This window comes from Monodelphis domestica, chromosome 4, assembly GCF_027887165.1.
Source record: "Monodelphis domestica isolate mMonDom1 chromosome 4, mMonDom1.pri, whole genome shotgun sequence".
In the NCBI taxonomy this organism is placed as follows: domain Eukaryota; kingdom Metazoa; phylum Chordata; class Mammalia; order Didelphimorphia; family Didelphidae; genus Monodelphis; species Monodelphis domestica.
Genome location: NC_077230.1, coordinates 163,894,047 through 163,910,787, shown reverse-complemented (window position 1 = coordinate 163,910,787; position 16,741 = coordinate 163,894,047). Strand labels below are relative to the sequence as shown.

At 37.8% G+C, this 16,741-nt stretch overlaps 2 protein-coding genes across 24 annotated transcripts in view; one reads left to right on the top strand and one right to left on the bottom strand.

The window, feature by feature from the left end:
* Positions 1-2,322, bottom strand: part of PKP4 (plakophilin 4) — a 285,178-nt gene extending 282,856 nt beyond the window's left edge. For 8 of the 16 annotated variants that reach the window (XM_016433642.2, XM_007494203.3, XM_007494199.3 and 5 more), the window contains exon 1: positions 1,966-2,289. The gene's annotated coding sequence lies outside the window, so the exon portion shown is untranslated. Of the gene's footprint in view, positions 1-645; positions 760-811; positions 949-1,965 lie in introns of those variants that run through there. The other 8 variants (XM_056793891.1, XM_001366181.5, XM_056793895.1 and 5 more) reach the window with 5 other exon arrangements.
* Positions 872-16,741, top strand: part of CCDC148 (coiled-coil domain containing 148) — a 371,756-nt gene continuing 355,886 nt past the window's right edge. For 4 of the 8 annotated variants that reach the window (XM_056793897.1, XM_056793903.1, XM_056793899.1 and 1 more), the window contains exons 1-2: positions 2,512-2,696; positions 2,814-2,972. The gene's annotated coding sequence lies outside the window, so the exon portion shown is untranslated. The other 4 variants (XM_056793904.1, XM_056793900.1, XM_056793901.1 and 1 more) reach the window with 3 other exon arrangements.

Genomic DNA, 16,741 nt, shown 5'->3' with positions numbered 1-16,741 from the left:
ACACCTCTTCTTTAATAAATGTAAATCTTGGAATAGATAAGATTGTGATGATTTCAAACGGTTATTGATTAGCCCCTAATTTAACTGTACCAGACAGTTCTATCTGTCCCATCTCTGGCCAAACACTGCCTCTCTGTTTCTATTCATTATGCATTATATGGGATTCTAAAACAACACAGCATGACCAAAAAATTACAATTCTTATGACATCTGAGGTCTCCAAATTTTCCTTAAATTGTCTCCCTTCACAAGCACTAACCGACATTTTTTAAACGGCTAAAGACATTGGTTGCAACACCATCATCCTAAAAACATCCACCTTCTTGGTCCCTGTATTTGCAGCTTCTCTTAAGAAGCCAGTGGCTCAGGAAAAATCAGACACTGATCAAAACCAGCGAGCCAAACTTGAGAATAGATCAGATTTCGACTATCGATGACCTTGTTAAGTAGGAGCTGTTCCCCCCTCCCCCAAATTCATCCTCCAGGAGGAAAATGCAGCAAAACCAAGCCTAAGCACGAATTCTGCCGGCCAGGCAGACGGCAGGCATATCTGCTTGTCACACTTCCCCAGTGCCCGCTCTGCCGCAAGGAGAGAGAGAGAGAGAGAGAGAGAGAGAAGGAGGCGGAGAGAAGTAAGAGGCTCACCAGCTCCCGAGAAGATGCTCCAGTGACCTCTGGCTAATGGAGAGAGAGCAGAGCAGGGAGCGGCGGCGCAGGGTGTGCGTACTCTGCCCCCAAAGCATTCCTCACATTCCTCCACAATCTACAGCCTGAGGAACAAACAGCGCGCGTCTCCCCAAGGCACACACACCTGCCTATTCATCAGCTCCCAGCGGCCACAACCACAGCTCCAAAGCCCGCACTCGGCTGGTTGTCGCACTCCACCAACACGCAGCTAAAACGGAGCCAAATCCCCCTCTTTGCCAGGGCAAAGGCGGCGAGAGTGGCAAAAAGCTTCGCGGAGACAGTCGCCCAACGGCCGGGGAAACGTTATTTCAACTCCTGCGTGTAACACGTTGGGGGGATGGGGGTCTGGGAAGAGAAGAGGTGCAGAGGGTAGGGGAGACTGAAAGAGAAGCGGGATTGAGGAGTGCATGTAAGGGTGCGGACCAGGAGGGAGAGAGGCTAATGCAATACAGAAGGAGAGAATAAGGGTGTGGGAAAGAGGGCCAACCAAGAAGGAGTGAAGGGTGCTGAACAAACCTCGACACTGGAATTGGGGAGGATGGGGAGAGAAGAGGTGGCCAAAGATAGGGAAAGCGCAAAACAAAGATGATCCTGCTAGTTTTAAAAGATTCAGTTAAGACTGCTGAGAAAACAGGGTAGAGGAGGAGTATAGAGGCTTAAGGACTTGTAAGAGATGGAGAATTTAGGGCAAATTAGGTGAGCAGGAGGTTTTAACAGGGAAGAAGGGGGGAAGGGGGAAGAGAAACGAAGGTGAGGGCAGATTGTAAGAGGTAATAGGGAAGGAGAAAAGAAGCAAAAGTGCGGGGCAGAAAGTCAGGAGGGATGGAAAGGGGAAGGAATAAGAGCAGATTTACAGAGGATTAGACGGGGGTGCGGAGGGGTGGTGGTGGTGGGGAAGATAAGCTGAACGCCTCAAACTGGGGAAAGACTACAGGGTATATAGAATAACCATGGAGTAGAGAGAGGGAAAAAAATCCTAGGAAATGCAAATGGAGGGTGAAACTTCAGTGCCTGGGGGGAAGGGGGAGGGGAGAAGGCGAGTGCAGGCAGGAACACGAGGCGGGGCAGGAAAGCAGAGGAGTAGGTGGGTGGGGGTGGTTGTAACGGGAGGCTCCCCTTCCCAAATCCTCCCCCACCTGCCCCCCCCCCCCCGATCGGTAGATTTGGAAGAGTGAGCAGAGGGAAAAGGACGAGAAGCGAGGAAATGAAGGGTCAGGGGTAGTTGGGGGGGGGGGGGGTATGTATGATTGGCGCCCTCCCGCCGCCCCGCACACTTACTTTCCAGGTTAGGAAGCGGCTGCTGTCGCTCCGGGAATCGGGGACATCCGCGCGGAGGGGTCGCGGCTGCGGCACCCAAAAAAAAAGTGCCAGGGCCAAGAGAGCTTCCCTCCCCCGCCCTTGCCCCCAGCCGAACCCCCACCCGCCCGCCCGCCCCCTCCCCTGGAACACTTCTCCCACCCCACCCCCAGGAGGCGGCGGCGGCGGCCAACTTCCCCCTCTACCCCGTGCCCATGGTGCCACCTTCCTCGGCGACAACACGGAGTCAGCCCCGGAGCTCTGGGTGCTGCCGAGCTCCGCCGAACAGCCCCCGCCACCCCAGTCACTCAGCCAGCCAGCCAGCCAGCCAGCCTAGGGCTCCCGGGAACGTCAGCACGCTGCCGTCCCCCGACTTGCTCCGCGCCCGCTCCCATTGGACGGCAGGAAATTGTTGTCCCACCCTATTGGCCCGGCCCTCATATTGAACGAACCAATGATATTCGGGGTTTCAGGTCGCCATAGAGACCGATGCTGTTAAGAGCGAGAGCGTCTGGAGAAGGTTGGGAGGGTGGGAAGAACCAAGGTGTCCGGCTCCGGGGGTGGGGGCTGTGGGGGTGGGTTAGGAGGAGCTGGAGAAACCTAGATTTACATCCAAAAGGGACGTCTGGGGCCATCTAATGCAGCCCCAACGTTTTACAGTTGTGGAAACTCAGATCCCGGAAGGTCTCAGAGATTTGCCTAAAATCACACCGGTAGGAAGTTGGGTGGGAGGATTTGAGCCTGGAGGGATTCCCTCACTCAGTATCTTAGACGTGGGTGGGCCTTCCCTTTCCCATCCTTCCCCTGATTTGTTTCTTCTCCTTTGGCAGGGCTTGTCAGTGGTATCGAAGAGACCCCACTCCAACCTCCTTAAAATTTACCTGTCCCTGAAGGTGACCTCAGAAACAGGTATTGCACTTCTCCTGGGTTTGGGGAACGGTCCCCTGAAACTACGTCCTTTGAACTATAAGCAGCATCAGCTTCTGTGGGTGAGTGTTTTCTCATCTTTCCCTATTCCCTGATATGCAAAAAATCCCCTGAATCCAGAGGTTCTCTGGAATTCCTTTTCTGAATATTTATCTCAATCCCCTGAAGATCTCACTTCAAAATCCACGTTTAAAATTCAGGCCCTTACCAGGAGATATTTTTAAAGACTATTTTTCCTTTTAAATAAAAACAGAAATGGTAAGGAAAAAGTTAGCATGATGAATTACATTTTACCATGAGTTCCAAAAGGGCCTGGATTTAAAACATTTTAACCTAGCCCACAACTTCTCATCTTTCCACTAGTATCAAAAGGTCTTTATTGAGTTTTTACCTATGTATAGCAACAAAACAATCAAGTTTGGCACACGCTATGGAAGGAGATTGCTTTCTGGGAAAAGATACAATGTGCAAAGCTAAAGCCCCATGCTTTTTGATATTTGTATCAGCATGAAGTCAAATTCTGGTTGGCAATTTTTAGGGAGTTTGATATTCCCTTAACTCAAAAGTGAACCTAGTTTCAGTAGCTGGAGTAAGCACATGCATGTTGGGTTTTAAGACTCCCTCTCTGTCCCTCTGACTGCTATGCTTTATGATACATTCACTTTGTTCTTGTTTCCCAGTCTGTAAAATGGAAATAAATATTTTTCCAAGCCTAAATAAGGGAAATGAACCCAGATAAAGCAAACACAATTAATGAGTTTGACAGGATTAGCCTATTATAATAATAATTAATTATTATATTAATTAGCCTATTAAGTATATGATTGCAATGATATATAGCCATTTGTTTTCTAACAATATTTTTTTATTAAAGATATAATAGGACATTTTTAAAAAGCTCATTAACATCCAGGTTACATTTTTATTAAAGAGCCTGTTGTTTTAAAGATAATTTTGTGAGAAAGTAGTTGTGCTTTTGGAGGTTACAAATATTTCACTGGAAGAAGGAGGTTTAATGCTTCTGTTATGAATTTTAAATTAGTTTTTTGACACTGGATTTTTAAAAATACTTTGTCTTCTGTGGAAGCACAATACATTAGTCTCTGTAGAATCAGAAATATTATGCATTTAACTCATTAATAGGGTGAATGTGTTTTCAGTCTTCATAATTTATGCAATGAAATCCAAACCTAGTTCACATCTTTATTCAGGGTCAGACAATTCTAGATGGCTACTGAATTTTTGTACAGTTGTCTTTGTACAGAGTAACTGGTACTTTTCCAGTGTTGGATTAGGGAGCAACAAATCAATAGGCTTTCTGCTTTCATTCCTTGCCATCATAGGAATTGGCTCTGCCTGCTTTGGAAAGGTATCCTGATCTTGCTTCTGTTGAAGAATAAAATAAACAAAATTCAAATTTTATAAATAAAACCCACATGAAAAGTGATACATTGGTGAGCATATGACATGCCAGTGCTATATAATATTTTGTTGTAACATCTAATGAATGCAAAGGATTTTTTGTTAGTGTAGACCAAACAACAATGATTGCATTTTCTCCAGTTCTTGGTTAAGATGAGAAACAGAAGAAACAAAAACAATTTTTTAAATTTTAGAATGTAATACTTTCTTCAAATGATGAGTTTCACCAGGACTTTCTATTTTATATGCTCTATTTGTAATAATTAAAACTAAAAAAATATAACAAATTTAATATTTTGTAGTATATTGAAACTCAACATACATTTATCTTAATATAGTGAAAATGATTCTCTGATAAATCCATAGGGAATTAGCCATAGCCCCATTTAAAAAAACTAGTGTTGTTTATTTAAATTAGGCTTATTAAATAGATAAATTAGTAATAGTTTGGATTATAAGATTATTCTTTGCTATGCTGAAGACTTCACTGCAGGGATCCTTTCAAATTATATTGGGTTGATGTATTTTAAAATAATTAGTTTTGCAAAAGTTCTATTAACACACAACTTTTCAAAAGTCAGCTAAAAGGGATACACTTTTTGCATTTTATCATTATTCTTTGGTATTCTACTTTGGTATTCTACTTATAGCTGCACTTTCAGTTGTTTTAACCTGACAAACTCAAACAAGCTATCAATGCAAAAAAAAATGGAAAAGCAAAGATATGAATGTCAATTAGCACCATTTCCTGCAAAAGTATAACCCATTTGTTGTCCTGCCAGTTTCCTTTAGTGCTTTTTGCCTTTTTCCTTTTCTTATTTTCAACTGCAGTGCAAATAGAACCACCATATTAGTCTCCAATAACTTGATCCTAAATCATTATCCAAGGAAGTAGAAATGGCCTTTAATGAATTAAAAGAGCAGCTGAAATATACATTGATGATAGATATCCATGTTGTAGGTATCACAACATTTGAAGCATTGAGTTCATCTTAAATGTCCATATCAAGAAAAAGAGGATACTAAAATAATGAAAAAAACCCACAGAATTGGTGCTACTCAAAAAGGCAATTGAGAAGACAAGACTCATTTGCTTACATTTATTATAAAACCTTTATGAACATGATACATGTATAGTATCAAGAGTATTCTTCATGAAAATGCATAAAAGAAATAGTGAAACTTTCACAAATGATTTTCTTCCACAGTTTACATCTTTGAAAGCAGACAATTGGCCAAGGGGTACAAGAGAATATAAGATTCTGCTGTATTCATTTGATTCTAAAAAAACTTATGCTTGCCAAAGATATTTTTTCTGTTTCATGGATGATGTTCTGTATAAATGAAAGAAGAATTCTCCACAGACTGTAAGGTATTCCAGATAACCTTTGTGGATGACTTTGTGCTGATTGCCCCTAACATCAAAACATTACAGGGTCTCCTCAATGAGATACATGATTATACAAAAGAGACCAACCTAACAATCCCTAGAGGAAAAAACTAAATGGATGAAAAATGCTGACTGACTGTCCAGACTGTGATATTCTTTTGGAACAACAGATCACTGAGTCAGTATATCATGTCTAAGACAAACACTGCTACTGGCAAGTGAATTGGGTCCAGAATTGAATGGTGGGGAAAAAAGCAAGCTGGATTGTATGTGAGAAATTGCAACATTTTAATAATAAAAAGCTCCTTCCTGACATAAAAAAAAACTTTAACTTTACCTTTAATGATATGTTATAAACTGAATATTAAATATCAATATGAATACTTAAATTTAACTTGTAACCATTACATTTAAATAAATTTAAATATGTAAAATGTTATAATTTTCAAGTCATTCCCCTTTCAGTCTCCATATTTCTTTTTCACTTATTTCTATATACATTTATGTAGTTATAATATGATTCTGATGTTGCAATAACTTCCTGTTATCAAGAAAGAAACCATTTTTTTAATTTGAAACCCTTCACAATAAAGGCCATGAGCTTCAGCTTACTTTTCAGGTTTATTTCATACTGCACCCAAACACACACACACACACACACACACACACACAGACACACAGACACACACACACACACACACACACACACACAGACACACACACTTTACATTCTTGCCAAACTGTCCTCCTTACTGTTCTTCCTGAACAGCATTCCATCTCTCATCTCTCTTCATGTGTATAGGCTATCCCATGACTAGAATGCACTCTTTCTCATCTCTGCCTTTAAGATCTCTAGTTTTCTTCAAAACTCAAGTTAAGCATCACCTCCTACATGAGGTTTTCCTGATCCCCACCATGGCTAGGACATCCCATTCTCTAGGAATTACCTTGTTATTTTCTCCATAGAAGGTAAACTCTTCAAGGGAAGGGATTCTCTCTCTCTTTCTCTCTCTCTCTCTCTTTCTCTCTCTCTCTCTCTCTCTCTCTCTCTCTCTCTCTCTCTCTCTCTCTCTCTCTCTCTCTCTCTCTCTCTCTCTCTTTTGCTTTTGTAACCCTATTGTCTACTATACAATTAACACTTAATACATGCTTGTTGATTGATTGATTCTGGTTCAGTTTTTTCCTTACCTTTGCATTATTTTGTAAAGGTCTTTCTAGATTTCTTTATACACCTTATATTTGTCTGTTTCAATTAAATCAAAGAATTTTATCAAATAAGTATATTGAACTACAATTTGTTTAACTGTTACATTATTATTATTTTTTTTAAACCCTTACCTTCCATCTTGGAGTCAATACTGTGTATTGGCTCCAAGGCAGAAGAGTGGTAAGGGCTAGGCAATGGGGGTCAAGTGACTTGCCCAGGGTCACACAGCTAGGAAGTGGCTGAGGTCAGATTTGATAACTGTTACATTATTATTAGCCATTTAGATTGCCTTAAGTATTTTGCAGTTATAAATAATGGTGCTATAAAAGTCTTTAATAGCTCTTTTTCCTGTTTGATAACATTTTCAGGGTATATTTTCCCTCCCCCAAGATAATAATGATGATGGGGATGATGATGATGTTAATAAATATTTATATAATGCTTTAGTCTTTGTAAACACTTTGCAAAAATATTACTTCACTTTATCTTCACAACTACCCTGGAAGACAGGTGCTATTATTATCCCCATTTTGCATTATGAGGGAACTAAGGCAGACAGCAGCAGTTAAGTGATTTTTCCAGGATCACCCAGCTAATAAGTATTTGAGGCAGAATTTGAATTCTGACTCTTAAGTTGAGCATATTTGATCTACTGAGACTTTTACTTTCCTCATGAAGTTAAGGGCTCAAAAATGTGATTTTTAAAAAATCTTTGACTATATACTGTTAGATCAATTCCTTCCCCCAAATTCTAATATTTTCTAATTCTACTAGTAATAAATGCATCTATTTTTTCACATCTCTGCCATCACTGAGTTTTATTACTTTTAATTATTGTTGCCAATTTGGTGGATATAAGGTGGTACCTCAGAGGTGTTCTAGTTTGCATCTTTTTGATTATTAGTAAAGTTTAACTTTTTTCAAGATATTAATAATTTCTGTTTCCTCTTTTATAAATTGTATGTTTACATTCCCTGACTATCTAGTAAAAAAATGGAAATTGCTTGTTTAACATTATATCTGTATTTTTAGTTGTCAAGTTTTTAATCCTTATTATTTGTTATATTTTCCCTACAGAAATGTTTATATTAATGCAATCAATCATATCTATTTTGTCCTTTGTTCAATAAATATAAAGTAATTTTACCTTCATAATTGTAAACATTATTCAATTGCCTTATTTTTATGTATCTCTTCTTTAAGTCTAAGTCAATCATAGTACTCCTTACAGTGGCTATTCCAAATCTCTTTTCAAAACTATTATATCACCTTTTTCCCTTTCCTCTCAGAGGATGATTTCTCATACTTTACTGAAATTTTTAAACTTAAAATATTAAGGTCCTTAATTGTTAGCTTTCTTTCCTCCCATTGCCACACTTCAAATCAACTCAGTCATAATTCTTATTCTTGGAAGATGTAGTGACCCTTCTTTTTACCAGAGCTAAGTATTCCACCTTAGCCTTTAATTCTGTCACTTCCCATCTTTTCTTAGAACTTGTCCCATTAATTTTCTTCCCTACTCCCCAAATTTTTTTGCTTCACAAGCTTTATTTTAAATAATCCCCCCAATTACTTTGTCTGTTTAAGTGACCAGTCTTCTTTCGTGTCAGTAATTTGTATTTATTATAGAGACAGTATAGCATAATGGACAAAGTACTAGCCTTAAGAGTCTTAAGAATATGGTTCAAGTCTTCCCTGTTACACCTACAGACTGTGTCACTGAACAAGTCACTTAACATTTCAATACTTCCAAACTAGACAGTTGCCATTCTGGAATAATCAAGAGAGTTTCCTCTGAGCATTCCCTAAACCAACACTGAGGTAGGGAAAAAACCAAAAACAACAAAGAAATCCTTTTGAGGGTACTGACCAAGGATAGATATCTCATACTCCAATAAAGAGAAATCATGGATTCTCCTGGCTTTGATCAATTCCAGGGCAGGGATAAAGCCCAGAACACCTTTCTGTTTCCTCAGTTTTTGTGTAGGATGATGAATGAAGAGTAATTGACTTGTATTTTCTTGAGGTAATAGAGCTAACTCTCTAACTTCTTTCTTCTCTTCCATATTAAATAAGTCAATACCCATGTTTTTAAGTGCAGTTTTCTCCCCATGATGCTTGGTGCTTGGAAATCTTGGAATCCTACAATCTGAAAAATAAAAGCCATATATGATTTAAAGGGTAACAGATACAAAGTTGATTCAAGTGAGCTATTGTATATTTGTGATGATGATCTTCTTGTAAGAAATACTAAGTTTGTGGGAAATCATTCAGAAAAATGTATGATTGGAAAAAGGAGTTAGGATAGTCATTTAGTGAGAAAAAGTAATAAATAGATGGACAATCTTGGTGTTATACTGATTAAAAGACAAACCCTAGAGGAAGGACTCCAACACAAAGGGCTTATTTTCTTGGAATGATATTGGAAAACATGAACAAGAAATGTACATAACAAGAGTTAAAATCATCCCTGATAGGAGGAAATACCTTCATTGTTGAGATCACATCCATTGAAGCTAAAATAAGTCCCCTCTCCTCCTTTCTTGGTCCTACTCCAGCCACTAAGAAATTGTCTTTGAGGGAACATTCTAAACTAAACTAGTTAAGTCTCAGCAGTCATCTAGAACAGTTATGATGTTTCACCTTTTTTCTATAATCTCACCAAATAAACAGATAAAAATTTGAAAGCAGTGCCTTTGTTAATTGATTTTGTTAAAATTTCTCTTTTTAAAAAATATTTGTTATAAGGGATGGTTCCTATGTTTTATTGCATTTTTAATTCTTTCATTAAATATTTCTCAATTCATTTTAATCTGAGTCAGGTCCACTTAGCAGAGGGCCACATGTTTGACATCTCTGGTCTGGATGACTTTTAAGATCTCTACATGCATTAAATCAATATATCATACTATGATCTAAAAAAATGAGGGGGTTGGATTTGCTCATTTTAAAGGTTTCTTCCAAGCTAAACAACATATGAGTCAATGTTGAATCAACCAAATATATGAATCATTTTACTAAAAATCCTTCCTTTCCTCTTTCTTTGAAGTTAGCAGGAACTTAAATTATAGATGCACATAGACTTAATTTTAGCATATTTTAAAATCTTATTGGTGAAATTACATTTAAGAGAGTGACAACTTGTAGTAGTGTACATTCCAAACAATTAAAATTTAATATGTTGATGTTGATGGTTTTATTAATATGAATACTGTCTCCACTGATGCATATCAAACTTCTATAATTTCTCATCTGAGGTGATTTTTTGGCCAGTTTGCAACCTATCATTTTGGATGTTCTGGAAATCTGACTAAATAGTGTAGAAGCCAGCAAGATGACACAGTGGAGAGTGGTAGGCTTAGAGTCAGAAACATCTAAGATCAAAACCAATCTCAGATTCTTACTAGTTGTGTTACCCTGGACAAGTTATTTAACCTCCATTTGCCTTAATCTGCCAGAGAAGGAAATGGCAAACCACTCTAATAGCTTTGCCCAGAAAACCTTATGGATAATATGGTCCATAGGGTCATAAAGAATCAAACAAGACTAAACAATAAAAACATGTCTTTGAGCACCACTAGTTTTCTGTCTTAAAACCCAACAAATTATGTTTGGAATTTTAGCTATTTTAGCATTGTTTCCATCAGAAAGTCAGAAGTAGAATTTAACAAAAATCCGAACAGCCAATCAGTTTCATTCTCTTCCATTTATTTCTTGCTTCATACAGCCACCTCTAAATATACCTCTTCCCTTTGCCCTTGGTTTTTCCTCTCTTCTGGTATATTTTGCTTTTCCTTCCTCTGTCTTGTTTTCTTTTGCACTTTTCCAGTCTCCCCACCCCAATAAGATTATGCTGTTTTCAATTTTGGAAGTTAGTTCTTCTTGAGAGAAACTTGTCAAGTCAACCAGTCTTGCCTAATATATGCTGAACATTATGTTAAGCACTAGGGATGAAAAGAAAGGCAAATAACAGTCCCTCTTCCCAAGGAGCCCACAATCTAATGAGAATGACAATATTCAAATGATGTACAAATTGTGTTTTAAAAAATAGGACAATTTGGACAAAACCTCAGAGGGAAGTGTGATAGAGACTTGAAGAGAGAGAGGTTTTGCAGGACAAGCCAAGATGCAAGAAACAAGCTGGGGACCTGATCTGCAAAATCAAGGAGAAGGTTCCAAACAGAATGTTCCCAGGAGGAAGAGGCAGTTGAAGCTGACCAGGGGAGAAACTGGAATTTGTGATTCTGTCCCTGGCTCTGGGAGTCGAAGCTGGCCAGGGGGATTTGTTTCTGTCTCTCTCTGGGATTTTACTGACCAAGAGTTGGAGGAAAGCCAGGCTGAAGGAGAGTCTTTTCTTGGTGGCTGGTTGTAGAGGGAAGAAGCTGAACTGATATTGTAGTTTCTGTCCCAGGCTGAAGGACCCTTGAGTGGGGGCTTCTGAAATTAGGCTGAGAGACCTTGGTGGCTTTGTGAAGAAGAAAGAAGATTTTAAACAGTTATTCTCCATCCATTTCTCTAACTGTCCTTCTATCACAGTTGTTACTGGACTGATTTCTCAAACCCTCAAATTCTTATTTTAAATTAGGGACATCCTCATCCCCTTCACCTCAATCCCCATCCTGTTTGTTCCCAATAAACCCCTTACCTGAGAAAGGAAAAAGAGTATATATATAGTCCACTCAAATGGGGAGGGAGGAAGCCAAAAGGCTTCCAGGAGTGGGTGGTTAAGGGAAGGAGTGAGGGAGGAAGAGGGAGGAGGAGGTTAGGAAATAGATCCATCAGCCATCAATAGAGATTATAGGCAGACCCCAGAGCATTCCCCTGTGGCAGTATCCCTCTATCTCTCTAGCAGCATCTCTCTCAGCATCTCTCTGTATCTCTCAGTATCTCTGAAGAAAGTATTTCTATCTCCATAACTAGTAGCAGTTCTCCAGTCACAGTCAAGCCAGAGTACATTCCAGTTAGTTAGTTCAACAACAAATAGTAACACAAATTACTTATTAATACATTTGGCACCTCTAGTTTGACTCAAACCCCACAATCCTTCAAAATATTCAGACGAGTGGTTTTTGGAGTTGTGATCATGGCAGCCATTGCCTGCTTTTTTACTTACTATATAGTAAACTAACCCATATGGTAGTGGAAACTCTGGAGTATGTAGGCAACATTAGGATGACTGTTTTACAATTGCTATTTCAACATGAACTGGTTCTCTGGCAAGTCCTGGCACAAGTATATGTAATCTTTATGGCTGGGTTGCAGACTCTAACCCAAGTGAAGAAAGTATTCAGATTCATGGTTCCCCTTAAGTCAGAGAAGATTATGGCTTTGGATACTAATTTAGAGGGCATGATTAAGGCTGTGTTTGAATAACTGATTAAGGAAAAAGGTCTAGATCTAGTTATGGGCAAGGACAATGGGCAATCAGAGAATGAACCTCAGGAAACTGAAGGTGGCAGTGAAAATGAGAACAAATCTGCTAGTGACCCTGAGAAAATCTGTTCTTTGAAAGAGGTCACTAAGCTTACTACTAATGCTGGTGTGATACACTCAAAAGCCCATAGACAATTTACTCCTCAGGAACTTGAGTCCATAAAATGATGTTTCCCAAAATTTGTGGGCAATCCTTTTAAATCACAAGAGCTTAAACATGCATCTCTTCAAGTCTCTACCACAGAAGGCACTAAGATTAAAGAAGATGATTGAGAAAGGCTTCTTGAAAAAGAAGGACTTTAGTTGGGATTTGAAGGAGGCCAGAGGGAAAAAAAATAGATAGATAGATAGATAGATAGATAGATAGATAGATAGATAGATAGATAGAGATAAAGAGAAAAAAGTTTCTAGGATAATAGACAGCCTGTGAAAATTGCTGGCATCAGAACATGGAGTGTTTTGTTGTATGCAAGGAACAATAAAAAGTCCAGTGTCATTGGATCACAGAATGTATGAAGGGGAGTAAGGTGTGAGAAGACTGGAAAAGTAAAAAAGGACCAGCTTATGAAGGGCTTTTAAAGGCTAAACATAGGATTTTATATTTTATTTGGAGGCAATAAGGGAGCTATTAGAATTCATTGAACAGAGGGGTGACATAACCAGACCTGAACTTTAGGAAAATCTATTTGACAACTGAGTGGAAGAAAGACAAACAGACAGGCAGATAGACAAGGCAGGGAGACCAACCAGCAGGTTATTGCAGTACTCCGGGAGTGAGGAGATGAAGTCCTGCACAAGTTTAATGCTAGTATCAGAAGAAAGAAGAGGACACATACAAAAGTTTTAATGAAAAAGAAACAATGAGATTTGACAAATGACTGGGTATATTGTTGTGAGTGAGAGGAATGGAGGATGTCACCTTGGTTCTGAGCCTGAGTCGGTGGTGATAACTAGGAAAATGTGGGTGTTGGGGGGGGGGTGAATGGGAGGAATTAGTTCAGTTTTTGACATCTTTAAGATATTTGAGACATTCAAGATTTTTATTTATTTGTTTTGCTGTTGAAGCTAAGAGACTAAAGATCAGGAAAGAGTTAATAAATAGATCTAAGAATCACCAGTATAGAGATAAGAGACATGGGAGTTGATAAGAATAAATGAAAGATAAGAGATTGAAATAGTGTGGGGAGAGGACAGCTAGGTTCTCAGTGGATTGAGAGCCAGGCGTAGATATAGGAGATCCTGGGTTCAAATTTGACCATAGACATTCCTAGCTGTGTGATCCTGAGCAAGTCACTTAAGCCTCATTGCCTAGATCTTACCTCTCTTCTGCCTTGGAACTGATACTTAGAATTGATTCTAAGATGGAAGATGAGGGTTTAAAAAAAAAAAAGAAATAGTATAGAGGGAGAAGAGAAGAGGTATATATCTATGGTTAGTAGGCAGAACCTGGATGAAGATCCAGCCAAGATATTCAGGTGTGGACAGATGGGTAAAGTCCCTGTGGTACTTACTCTCTTGCTCTATAACAAAGCCACTGCTTCTGATGTATTTTTTCCTTATTATTGTGCCCCAAAGAATAATCTTAGTTCTTCATGTGTCTATTATTTTGTCAGTGTCAGCATTCTCTAAGATATTCAGATTGTTACCTCCCCCTTCCTAAGTACAGAGGTTCTTAACTTTTTTGTTGACCCCTTTGGCATTGAAAAAAAGTTTAAAAACAAGTTCACGGACCCCAAGATATGAACCTTTGACTTAGGGGCTCAAAAGTGACTATGTCTGAAAAAAATCCCACACTTCATGATTTCATTGCTAGCCTGTGATTAACGCCTTTCCATTTTGCTTGGACCTTCTAGAGCATAAATCCCATTGGTTTAGCCTATGAGAATCTGAGGTCATCTAAACACAATTATGAGACATCAAAATTATGCTTTACTGGAAAATAGCACTATATGAAATAGAAAATTTGAATAACGGAAAAGAAAGTTAGCAAGTAAGCCTCAGTGGAACCAGATGCTGTCCAGAATCACATTCTCCTAATTCCCTAACATTCATATGCGGCAGAAATGTATATTAATAGAGTGATTTATAGCTTAAAGCTGATGGGTTTCCCCCCCAACTATTTGAGAGATACTGGCTGCCTTTAAAAACTTTTTCTTCACAGGGTGAACTGTTTTTTTTTTTAACTGCTGCCATGTTTCTTTTACAAGTTGGCAATGGCAAAAGATTGGCAGGCCTTAATAATTTTATCATTTATCATATATATACCCTTATTTTCCATCTTTGAATCAATACCGTGTATTGGTTCAAAGGCAAAAGAATGGTAATGGGTTAAGTGACTTGCCCAGGATCACATAGCTAGGAAGTGTCTGAAGTCATATTTGAACCTAGGATGTCCCATTTCTACACCTGGTTCTTAATCCACTGAGCCACCCAGATGCCCCCATAAAATAATTGTTAATAAACTCAGTGAATGAACAATGCTTTACTTAAAGAAGAAAACACATGATTTTTCTCTTATGTAGGTCTATTAATGTAATATTCCATTTGAGAACTACAGCTTAAGAAAAAATGTTCTTAGGAAAGCATGCTAATTGACTAAAACATTTCTCTACTAACAATCTGAAAAAGGCTATCTGTCCCTAGCTCTTTCAAACCACAAAATAGATTTTACCCCTTAATAAACAAGCTTTCTTATTTTCTCTACTATCTTAAATAACATATCTTTGTTTCAGACACAACTGTTTTTCTTTTTGCTTATTCCCTTAAGTCTAACAGAGCAAATCTTTTTTTTAAACAGTTGTTCTCTGTAAAAGGATAAGTGATCTTTATGTGGTTAATGCTGATAATACAATTCTAGTCTTACAATTAAAGGCCAAATTGAGTGCAAAATATATTCTCTAAGGTTTAAATACTTGATTTTCAAGTGGGAAAAAATCCCTTATTGTGACTAAAAATTACTGTGTCCTGTAAAATAAGTATATATTAAAAGTATGCTTGAATAGAAATTCATTTGGAAATACACAAAATTTCAATGATGTTTAGCACCAAGTTAATAGACAACATCTGGAATAATTATGAATAGACTAGTTGGTACTAGATTTCTTCCTTACTAGGCTAAAATAGAAAGAAAAAAATAAAACAGTATCATTGAAAATGAAATCATTTTACCTGGTCATAATTTTTCTCATTCATTTAATTATGTGAATCTTATATAAGTAAATCCCATTATGAATTAATTCTCCTTTATTTGAGTTGTCATTACATATATAATTTTATCTACCTACTACCACTAAGCCTAGCATGAAATCTTATATTTTCATTGAAAATGTCAAGCTTGAAAAAACAAGTTGGCTTAAATACTCTGATATGGTATCTAAGAATATGGTGCAACTATATTACATATTATTTAGTAACACATCAGGTGTTCATATTTTAGATTTGGAGTATATTATTATTTTATTTGGAAAGGTAATAATTATTAATGGACTGAATAATCAATACCTTGTTTTTAATGATGATTAATTCAAGAAATATCAATGCTTTACCAAGTTGCTGAACTCATAATTCTGGAAATAAAATGGTTCAGGTCTTGCACAGAAATGTTACAGAAACATTGTAAACATCCTTTTACTGTTTTAATGTTACTTTTCTGCTGACCTCTAGGGAGTTAAACCTCGGACTTTGTTCTTTTCAATCTTGGTTTCTTTTTTTGATTTTTGTTTCCATCCAACCATTGAGCTACCTACTAAGACAGCAAACAAAAGAGCCAAATCTCATTGTCTGTAGTACATGTATGTATATTTTGGTTTTTAATAGGCCACAGTACAGTTATCTGTTAAAAATGACTCAGTTATTTATCAGTCTGGAATAGATTCAAAGCAGTGTTGAGGGTGAAAGAATTTGCAATACGTTGCCAAATCTTAACTCCTCCAGTTCTTGAAGAAATGGAGCCTAATCCCTTCCCTATTTCCACTCTCCATTTTAGTGATATGTATTCCTTTCTAATAGTGTTATTATTTTTGAAAACCTGGTTTTTCATTTTATTCTGTTTTCCCCCCAAGAAGTTTAATAGCATTCAGCTGTTACTTTGTTATCTTGGTTCTACTCTGCCCATGGTAACTAATCAATAAGTTATTGAAAATAATTTTGAATAAATCAGAGAATGAACAATGCTCTACATCTTGTGTTTTGCCATCATTTTTACTTATACTGGATATTTATGATTTGGAATTTGTTGTCTTAATTCAGAAGTTCATATTTCTTTGAAGATTCTAGTATATAAGACTTTACTTTCATGTAACAACCAGTTATCAGGAATCTCATAATTTATTTTGTTTCAAACATATTGTGATGGCAGTGAAAGATACCTTTAAAGGTAA